General features: G+C 62.5%; 1 long non-coding RNA gene across 1 annotated transcript; it reads left to right on the forward strand.

The window, feature by feature from the left end:
* Positions 1 to 266: 266 nt before the first annotated feature.
* On the forward strand, positions 267 to 2,826 carry LOC138847612 (uncharacterized). Its single transcript, XR_016218798.1, has 2 exons — positions 267 to 695; positions 1,653 to 2,826. It is a non-coding gene; the product is annotated as an uncharacterized LOC138847612 (long non-coding RNA).
* The last annotated feature ends 5,298 nt before the right edge of the window (positions 2,827 to 8,124 follow it).

Consider the following 8,124-nt stretch of genomic DNA (forward strand, 5'->3'; position numbering starts at 1 on the left):
CTCTCTCTGTCTCTCTCTGTCTCTCTCTCTGTCTCTCTGTCTCTGTCTCTCTCTTTGTCTCTCTCTCTAATTCTGCCTCCCAAATAAATAATCTTTAAAATAAATAAATAGTAATAATAAAAATATCTGAAGCTCTGTTCCTTGACCTCAAGTGGCACAGCCAATCCAAGAGCACTTGGAAGTGACGGGGGCCACAAATCACAGCTCTGCACCCCCTCTCGGTAGGATGTGCAGCCCAGACGTGCCGGCCCCAGGCTGTGGCTTCCGGGCTGGAGGGACGGGACGTCCTCGCGCCCTATGCCTTGTCTGGAACCTCTGCCTCATGCTTTGGGGTCTGAGCCATTTCCCTCCCACCCCTCAGAGACCCAATCCCCAGAGCCCAGCCCCTCCCCCAAGGCCGAGAGTCTAGGACACACACACACACACACACACACACACCCCAGTCAGCTCTCCAAGTCCAGATAAGCCCACTGCTGCCCGGGACTGCCCGGCGGGGCGCGGTGGCACCTGCACCTCTGCCTCGGGTTCGCACAGAGAAACCCGGCGCTGACACTCTGCTTGCTTTGCGGCGTTATCCGGCAGAGCCACCACAGAGAACGAAGCCGAAAATGTAACAGCGGGGTCAAGAAGGCAACATTCTCATGATTTCAGCCGGCTGCGTTGTGAGCCCGGGGAGAAAGCGCCGCGGCGCGCGGGTGAGTGGGGCAGGGGCTGGGCTGGCGTGGGCGGCGCGACCTCGGAGCCGCGCGAGCAGCGCCCGCGGACCGCTGCGGAAACTCGCCCAGGGCGTCGCTGCGCGGCGGCGAAGGGCTCGGAAGCGCCGCGTGCGGCCGGCGCAGGGAGCCAGGCGCTGGGCGCGCGCGGGCGCCCGCTCCCGGGGCGGCGCGAGGCCCACAAATCGGCCCGCCCCGGCGAGGGTGCTGCTTTCGGGCGCGGTGGGGGCGGGGCGCTTTGCTTGGGGATCTGGGTGTCCCCAAGCCGCAGGCTGTGTGCGACTTTCTCTGAACTACACTTCCGGAAAATGTTCAGTGCGAAGTCCTCGCGCTGCTGAGACCTGCGAATAAATGGTTAGAAAATTCCTGTTTCCAGGGGAATCTTAGCCGCACAGCGAGTCAGTTCTTCCCGAATCCAGGCGCCAGGCCAGCGCACTAAGGGGATGCTGTAAATGAGGCACTTTGTAACACTCATACAGAAACTTAATCGTAAAAACTCAGGAAGGCGCCGGTTCAAGTCCCGGCTGCTCCACTTCCAACCCAACTTCCTGCTCCCGGCCTGGGAAAGCAGCAGAAGATGGCCCAAGGGGCCGGCGCCGTGGTGCAGTGGGTTAATCCTCCACTTATGGTGCCAGCAACCCATATGGGTGTCGGTTCTAGTCCCGGCTGCTCCACTTCCAATCCAGCTCTCTGCTGTGGCCTGGGAAGGCAGTGGAAGATGGTCCATAGTCCTTGGGCCCCTGCACCCATGTGGGAGACCTGGAAGAAGCTCCTGGCTCCTGACTTCAGATCGGCGCAGCTCCTGCCGTTGTGGCCATCTGGGGAGTGAACCAGCGGATGGAAGACCTTTCTCTCTGTCTCTCTCAGCCTCTCCTCTCTCTGTGTAACTCTGACTTCCAAATAAATAAATAAATCTTTAAAAAAAAATAAATCCGGCAGGTGGAAATCCAGCGCTAAGACGAAGCACATTACCTGCAGGCTGGGCTGACTCCCAGAGGCTGAGATTACTGAACTGGAGGGAGACAGAAGGAAGAAGATGCCGTTGTGAGAGACCCCGCAGATGGAGAAGCGCGGGACAGAGCGGGCCGTGCGCGCCACGCTGGTAAGGGCTATGTCGGCTGTTCCAATGTTGGACAAGATAGGCTCCTTGCCAAAATCTATTACCAAAGAGGCACATTTTATAACAATAAAAATTCACATCATCGGGAATATACAATTATAAACACATACATACCCAGCAACAGAGCTCCAAACACATACAGCAAAAAAAAAAAAAAAAAAAAAAAAAAAAAAAAAAAAAAAAGAATTGAAGCAGTTAAGTCATTAGTAATAGTGAGGACTCCAGTCGGTCACTCTGGATGACGGGCAGGACCACGGGACAGGACAGCAGCGAGGATGCGGGCGCTGAAGCTCTCGGCCGAGCGAGCTTAGTGGTGCGCATCTCAAAGCCCAGCGTGGAGCCATAGTGAAGCGGTCTTGGCTCCCTGTTCGTGTGCTAGCCAACAAGGACCAAGGCCGGTCCTGTGGCCCCTGTGAACAGTGATGGTTGCGCGGGGTGTTCAGGAGCGTACAGAAAGGACAGGGCTTGGAATGGCAGACCTCGCACCCGGCTCAGGACCAACCAGAGCGCAGCCTGGAAACCGGCCTCGTCATCAACAGGACTCACCTCCACCTGCGGCTCCCCGGCCCTGCCGCCAGCACGCGTGGGGTCCAGAGGTCACCCTCTCCCGAGACCCCAGCTTTCTGAAATACGCCTTCCCCGAGCAGCCCTCGTCTCCGGGAAATCGGCTGCCCTGCGCCGAGCCCTGAGGGATCGAGTTCTGTCTGGAACAACCCGGAACATTCTCCACGACAGGCCACGTGCTAGGCCACGAGACAGCTGCAGATGAGTTTCGGGAGACTGAGCTGATACGAAACGTGTGTCCCAGCCACCAGGGGATTGAACTAGGGCTCGAGAGCCGAAGCTTGAAGAAGCCTCGAGTACGTGGGTGAAGGACACCGAGAGAAGCGGGGCCCAGTGGACGTGAGAACAGGGCAGAGCTGCATCTGCATGAGGCAGGCGGGGCTGCGTCACCGCCAACGCCCGCGCCGAAAAAGACAAGGGGCCCAAGTCCATGACTCGCGTCTGCTTTCTTTTTTAAAAAAGATTTATTGTATTTATTTGAAACTCAGAGTTATGGAGAGAGGTAGAGAGAGAGAGGCAGAGAGAGAGAGAGAGAGAGAGAGAGAGGTCTTCCATCCGCTGGTTCACTCCCCAATTGGCCTCAACAGCTGGAGCTGTGCCGATCCGAAGCCAGGAGCCAGGAGCTTCTTCCAGGTCTCCCACATGGGTGCAGGGGCCCAAGGACTTGGGCCATCTTCCACTGCCTTCCCAGGCCACAGCAGGGAGCTGGATTCGAAGTGGAGCAGTGGGACTGGAACCAGTGTCCATTTGGGATGGCAGCACTGCAGGTGGCGGCTGTAACTCTCTGTGACTCTGCCTTTCAAATAAATAAATAAATGACTTTAAAAGAAGAAGTAATGATGGGGCCGGCGCTGTGGTGTAGTAGGTTGAGCCTTTGCCTGCCACGCCAGCATCCCATGTGGGTGCCAGTTCCAGTCCCGGCTGCTCCACTTCCGATCCAGCTCCCTGCTGGGCCTGGGAAAGCAGTGGAGGATGGCCCAAGGGCTTAGGTCCCTGCACCAGCATGGGAGACCTGGAGGAAGCTCCTGGCTTCAGTCTGGCCCAGCTCCGGCAGTCACAGGCATTTGGGGAATGCACCAGTGGGTGGAAGACCTTTCTCCTGCCTCTGCCTCTCTGTAACTCTGCCTTTCAAATAAATAAATGAATGAATCTTAAAAAAAAAAAAAAAAAAAAAAAGCTGCTGAGTTCTTACTGCGCGTGGCCGGGGCCGGGATGGGGCTCCCAGCGTGGACTCTGGGCTTCTGGGCTGGCCCAGCTTCCTGGAGTCCCCAGCCCAACGGCTGGGCCCCCGGGGGCAGGAGCGGGCCTGGGGTTCTGGCACAGGTGCACCTGGAGCTGCTGCTTGGCCGGGGGTTGGGTGCTGACCCTGCTTCTGGCTGAAGAACTCAGCCGCCGCGGCCCCGTTACTTCCTCGTCCCCGCCGGGGGGGGGGGGGGGGCTTTGCGCCAGCACTCTGCTGCCCCCCACACCGGGAAGGAGCCTTGAGGCTTGGTACCTTCCAAGTCCCTGCGTCATCAGGGCTCAGAGACAGCTCCAGGTGTGGGCCGGGTCTCCACGAGCCCAGTGACCCAGAACCCATGCCCCACCGCAGGCCACCTGCTCGGCGTCCAGGCAGGCCACGGGGCCCTGATTGCCCCCTTGTCTCTGTCACCACCACGGGTTCTGGCATCGTGACCTGGGTGTGTGGCAGCATCTGACCTGAGGTTTCCGTGGGCACTGCGTGTCACCAGGCCCTGGGCCCCTGATCTGAGCAGGTTCTATGTCAGCCGGCTCTGCACCCCGCTCACACCAGATAAGGGAGCCTGGGGGCCTCGGGGCTCAGGGTAGGGGCAGGAGCTGTCCCAGAGGCATCCGCAAGGCAGAGCCAGGGGGGTCTCCGCCCGCCCAGTGTCCTCGCGGCACCAGAGGCTGGGACAAAGACCTCAGAGCTGGGTAGGCGTGGCCAGCAGTCCCAGATCCGGGTGTGCAGGGCCAACAGCCAGCGTCTCCTCCCCGTGTGCTCCCACGGCCCCCACTCTGCGTGGTCTCTGTCCCCAGCTCCTCTCCCGCAAGGACACGGGGTGGACTCGGGGCAGAGAAGGACGTGTTACTCACTGGAGGGTCAGCTTCTGACAGGACCACGGATGCCCACGGGTTCTTCGTGGGGACGTGGGCCATTCACGGCTGACATGGGGCGGGTCCCAGGTGGCTTCTCCTGGGGAGTGTGGATGAGCACCGGCCGTGGGCACAGCACCCAGGGCAGGGGTGTGGGGTGGGGTGGACAAGGTGCAGCTCCCCTCTCCCAGGGCACTGCCTGGTGCCTGCGCCAGCCTGGAACAGGAGGCCCTGAACACAGGGGACAGCCTGACTCTCCCAGCCACGCCGCTGTCCTCACGGGTCACTGAGGACAGAGGCAGCTGTGCAGCATGGCTTCTCCCAACTGGCTCCTAGGAGCTGGCTATGGACAGAGGGGTGGAGACCCCAGGCTCTGCAGAGGCCAATGGCACCGGAAGCTGGGGGTCAAGCCGTCCTCCGGGTCCTGGCATTGGAGGCCCTCTGCAGGGTGGTGGGCAATGGCGCCCTCTGCTGGCTTCTCTGCTCCCGCGTGTGGAACCACACCCACATGGCCAACCTTCTCCACCTGGCTGTGGCCGCTGGGCTCAGCCTCTGGCCAGACACAGCTCCCTAGGGGTCCTCTTCCCGGCCTGGCAAGGCTGCTGCTGCCCACGGTGCACCTGTGCAGTGAGCAGCACGCGGAGGTGGGTCCTGGCCCTGTCTCTGCACGCGGGGCTGGAGGCCTGGGACCCATTTTGCAAAGCCTTGGTGACCCCAATGTGCGTGTCCATCCTGATCCTGGGTGTGTGGAGCCTGTGTCGCCCCCTCCCACCCACTCACCCGCTAGGATCTGCAAGGTTCCCATTGTGGCTGTCACCTGCCTCTGGGGAGTGGCCTTTGCCTCGAGCACCCGCTGACACAGGAGGCCCTGCCCCTTGCCTTCGCCCTCCTGCTGCGCCAGGCAGGTGTGGCCAGCGCGGCTCACCTGGGCGTCGACTTCCTGGCCAGGCACCCATGCAGGAAGGGGCACAGAGGCGCACCCCTAAAGATTGTCCTCCGGGGGTCCGCAGTGAGAGACGGAGGCACGGAGGAGGGGGCGACGTTCCATCCTGGGGAGGGGTGGGAGGCTCGGCTCCCCCGTGTCCCGCGGTGGCTGCCCACGGCACACGGCGTGAATCCCTGAGGAGACCCTGTGGAGAGAACCTGCAGGAGCCACTTCCCCCGCTCCGCGACCCACTCTGCCCGGGGTCAGTGGAAGCATCTCCGGCCAGGGCGGCAGCCCCCACAGTACAGGACTCAGAGGAGGGCCCCGCCCTCTCCCGCACCTGCTCCGGCCCTGGCCTCCATTGCCCCTGCCAGTCCCTGCCGCCCACCCGTCGGCAGTCTCAACTTCCCATCCACCCTTTCTAGAAAATACAGGCCAATGACAGATTCACCCACAGCTTTGGAACCAGGCCGTCTCTGGTGTTGCTTTCAAGGGATCCCAGCTGTCCACAGACCTGTCCTGGCATCCAGGCCCACGGCCCGGTTCTAATCTCCAGGCCGCATTGCCGCCCAGACACACGATCCTCCGACGGCCGTGCAGGTCAGCCTCCTGCCAACTCCACACACCCCCTTCCCTCCAGCCCCACGCAGCCACACCTCTCGGGACCCCTCCCGGTGGTAGAAGCCCAGTGCAAGCCCCCCACCCACCCACCCAGCCTCGCCCGACCCTGCCTCCGTCAATTCTGTGCACCTGTCACACCGCCTGCTGAGTCAGTTCATGGCTCCAGGTTCCAGCGTAACCCACACACGGCAGGGCGCCGGGCATCCCGGGGCACCCTCCAGCCTCGTTCCTCTGACCCGGAGGTCTGCACCACGAGGGCTTCCACACAGCAACCCCAGAAAGGCTGCCGAAGCCGGCCTAGCCTGGGGACAAACTTGAGACTCCCACAGTGTCTCTAAAGCCCCAGGCGGTGCTCGGTGATCCCCAAATCCCAGGACGGGCAGACGCAGGCCAGCCGCCTGCCTGGGGCCGTGGCTGCAGGGAGTGGGAGGGATGCCCTCAGCCTGGGAGCTGGGGGGAGGGAGGCAGGGGCGGAGGTGCTGGGCCCTGCACGCCACCTTCCCTGCAGAAGTGGGAAAGTCAAAACTGCAGGGCCAGCACGGACCGGGGCACCCAGATGCCCACTGCCCTGCGGCGGCCGCGGCTCCACACCCCCTTCTCCGTGGAGCGCTCGTGTTGGACGGCCGGCGGGCACTTGCCAGCAAATCGAGGCAGGACCTGGTCTCGGCCAGGGCTTCCTGGGAGCACGCGGGAGGGCGTTGCTGAGTCAGCAGGACGTGCTGCAGAGCTGGCCCTGGAAGGTCTGCGCTGGGCACAGTGGAAGATGGTTTTATTGAGAGGAGACGCTGCATTTTTTTAAAGATTTATTTATTTACTTATTTGAAAGCCAGGATTACAGAGAGAGGGAGAGGCCGTCTTCCCGGCTCTCCCAGGCCATAGCAGGGAGCTGGATCAGAAGAGGAGCAGCCGGGACATGAGCCGGGCATCCATGTGGGATGTCGGGGTGGCACGCGGTGGTTTACCCGCTACGCCCTGCGGGAGCTTTTCTCACTGAGAAGCAGAGGCACGCGCCCTGGCTGGTCGTGGGGGTGCTCAGCATGGGCTGAGTGCCGGGAAGGGTCAGAGGGTGCTGGACTTTCTCCTGGGAAAGAGCTCAGAGCAGGGCCAGAGCCAGGCCTCTCACAGGAACGGTGCGTCACGGGCAGATCCGGGGATGCGGAAGGGAGATGTGCGGGAGCAGGACGTGCCTGCGGGCTCCAGCAGCTGCAGCCATGGAAGATGGCACCTGACCACCAGCCGCCCAGCTCCTCAGATCTTGCACTGGCAGCACACGGGCACGCAGCAGCTGGACTGGCAGCAGCAGGGTTTGCAACAGCTGGACTGGGAGCAGCAGGGTTTGCAGCAGCTGGACTGGCAACAGCTGGACTGGGAGCAGCAGGGTTTGCAGCAGCTGGACTGGGAGCAGCAGGGTTTGCAGCAGCTGGACTGGGAGCAGCCACAGGAGCCACAGCTGGAGGAGCAGGCAGGCACACAGCAGCACACGGGCTTGCAGCAGCACACGGGCACACAGCAGCTGGACTGGGAGCAGCAGGGTTTGCAACAGCTGGACTGGCAACAGCTGGACTGGGAGCAACAGGGTTTGCAACAGCTGGACTGACAGCAGCCACAGGAGCCACAGCCACCCTTGGAGCCCCCACAGGAGCCACAGCCACCCTTGGAGCCCCCACAGGAGCCACAGCCCCCCTTGGAGCCCCCACAGGAGCCACAGCCCCCCTTGGAGCCCCCACAGGAGCCACAGCCCCCACAGGAGCCCCCACAGGAGCCACAGCCCCCCTTGGAGCCCCCACAGGAGCCACAGCCCCCCTTGCTGCCCCCACAGGAGCCACAGCCCCCCTTGGAGCCCCCACAGGAGCCACAGCCCCCCTTGGAGCCCCCACAGGAGCCACAGCCCCCCTTGGAGCCCCCACAGGAGCCACAGCCCCCCTTGCTGCCCCCACAGGAGCCACAGCCCCCACAGGAGCCGCAGCTGGAGGAGCAGGCGGGCACACAGCAGCACACGGGCTTGCAGCAGCACACGGGCACACAGCAGCTGGAGCCGCAGCCCCCACAGCTGGAGCCGCAGCCCCCACAGCTGGAGCCGCAGCCCC

Source organism: Oryctolagus cuniculus, chromosome 1 (assembly GCF_051225735.1).
Source record: "Oryctolagus cuniculus isolate XC-2025 breed Fujian yellow rabbit chromosome 1, ASM5122573v1, whole genome shotgun sequence".
NCBI lineage: Eukaryota > Metazoa > Chordata > Mammalia > Lagomorpha > Leporidae > Oryctolagus > Oryctolagus cuniculus.